Raw genomic sequence first — 2,500 nt, 5'->3', positions numbered from 1 at the left:
GTCTCCTCAATGTGTTGTGAGACATTGTGAACATTGCCAGGAATGTCTGTGTCCAAAATAGTGTCTGCCATATACTGTCTGTGTATAGAATGGCATGTTCGAGTCATGTCTGGTCAAACGTTGAGTAAAAGTGGATCAAATTAATCTGTTCTACTTCAATAGAATCATGGTGTGAATGATGTGGTGTTACATGATCTCAAGTGAATCACCAACCGGGGTATTTGCTAATCTTTTTAGAGGTATTTTGAAGACATTTGCAGTTGAAACCATTCTGTGCCGAGCTCTCCTATAGCTGGCATACACATATCAACGCACAGCACAGCCGGGTTTGTATGGAAATTCGCCATTATTGTCTCCTCAATGTGCATGAGAACTGTTGTGAGACTGTACATTGTCAGAAATGCCCATGTCCAAAATTGGATGCAGGACTAGACCAAACGTCACATTAAAGGGACACTGTGTGAGATTTTTAGTTGTTTATTTCCAGAATTCATGCTACCCATTCACTAATGTCACCTTTTTCATGACTACTTACCACCACCATCAAATTCTAAGTATTCATTATGACTGGAAAAATTGCACTTTTCATACATGAAAAGGGGGATCTTCTCCATGGTCCGCCATTTTGAATGTCCAAAAATAGCCATTTTTAGCTGCAAAAATGACTGTACTTGGATCTTACTAGAAAATATTTGTTTATTACTTAGTAAACTTTCATGTAAAGATCAAATTTGGCAATAGGCAGCCCAGTTTCAACGAGCAGCATAGTTGCAGTACCTTTTTTGACCATTTCCTGCACAGTGTCCCTTTAAAATCAGAGAAATGGGAGCTTGGTGTCGCGGACTTCATTTGCAGTGATCATCTAAAACAGCTGCCACACTGCCACACTGCCTGCAACGGCCGCTTGCAAAGGGCTTTCACTCCACGCAGTGATTGGGGTTGTGAAAAGACTGACTGAAAAGCCTAGGCTAGACATGCACCAGATCCTGATTTTTAGGTAACATGCCGGATACCGGATCCACTGCTTAAGATCCTGCCGGATCCGGATCCTGTGAAAAACCGTATTATCCTGCCGTATCCGGAACCGGATCCGGTGCATCTCTACATTAAAGTCAGAGAAACGGGAGCTTGGTGTCGCGGACTTTATTTCCAGTGTTCATCTAAAACAACTTCTGCTTTTTACTGTCTGCGATGTATAGAATGGCATGTTCGAGTCATGTCTGGTCAAACGTTCATTCAAAAAGAGGAGAAAATGAATCTGTTGTACGTCAATAGAATCGTGGTGTTAATGATGTGGTGTTACATGATCTCAAGTGAATCACCAACCGGGGTACTTGCTCATCTTTTATGAGGTATTTTGAGGACATTCACAGTTGAAACCAGGGCCGCTGGCAGCTTTTGCTGGGCCTAGGACAAAATCATCTGAAAGAGCCCCTTGCCCAATACATACAATGTAATAGGGACCAAATTTTGGGGCCCTTACCTTCCTGGGCCCGGGACAGCATACCCCTTTGTCCCCCCTGTCGGCGGGCCTGGTTGAAACCGGTTCTGTGCCGAGCTCTTCTATAGCTGGCATCCACGTTACACTCGCAGGATAAATCTGTCGCCCAGGCCAGTCCGGAGTTTATGGAGTGTAGTAGACGCTGCCAGCCAGGCCAGCGTCCATCTCTAACGCTTTGGTGTGACAGCCAAGCGATGTGTCCATCCATAGTGTATAATTTGGAGTTCTAGAATCTTTCATTGTTGTACAAGACATTCCGCATTCCGTGATGGAATGCTGGAGGCCTCCTCTATGCCAGTCTTTCTCAAACTTTTTCAGGCCGAGGACCACTTTGTCCCACCAAATAGGTTCAGGGACCACCTGTCAACTGAATTGACAATTGACGGGTGCTAAGTTGACACTGCTACGTAATTCAATGCAGATCACTTACTTTTTAATCCACATTCACAAGAAAATGCTATGTCTAGCTTTGTAATAATATAGCTTACTGCAAGCTTATCTTGGTAAAATAGAAATCCCCTCTCGGACCACATGAGTTCTGTCAAGGACCAGTAGTGGTCCCCGGACCACACTTTGAGAATCACTGCTCTATGCTCTGCTCTGTGCTCTGCTCTCTGTTCTTTCTTTGCAGGATAATTCCGCTCCGCAGTGCGGAGTTTATGCCCTCTCGGACCACATGAGTTCTGTCAAGGACCAGTAGTGGTCCCCGGACCACACTTTGAGAATCACTGCTCTATGCTCTGCTCTGTGCTCTGCTCTCTGTTCTTTCTTTGCAGGATAATTCCGCTCCGCAGTGCGGAGTTTATGGTTTGCAGTGGGCTGAAGGAGACACTGGCGAAGGGACTGTGTGTGTTTGCAAGGCTGGCACAAGAGCAAAGAGGATGGTCAGGGCAGGATCTGATACGTGTGTGTGTGTGTGTGTGTGTGTGTGTGTGTGTGTGTGTGTGTGTGTGTGTGTGTGTGTGTGTCTGTGTGTGTGTGTGTGTTGGGGGAGGTGTA

This window comes from Engraulis encrasicolus, chromosome 17, assembly GCF_034702125.1.
Source record: "Engraulis encrasicolus isolate BLACKSEA-1 chromosome 17, IST_EnEncr_1.0, whole genome shotgun sequence".
Lineage (NCBI taxonomy): Eukaryota > Metazoa > Chordata > Actinopteri > Clupeiformes > Engraulidae > Engraulis > Engraulis encrasicolus.
This window is presented reverse-complemented; position numbering follows the sequence as displayed.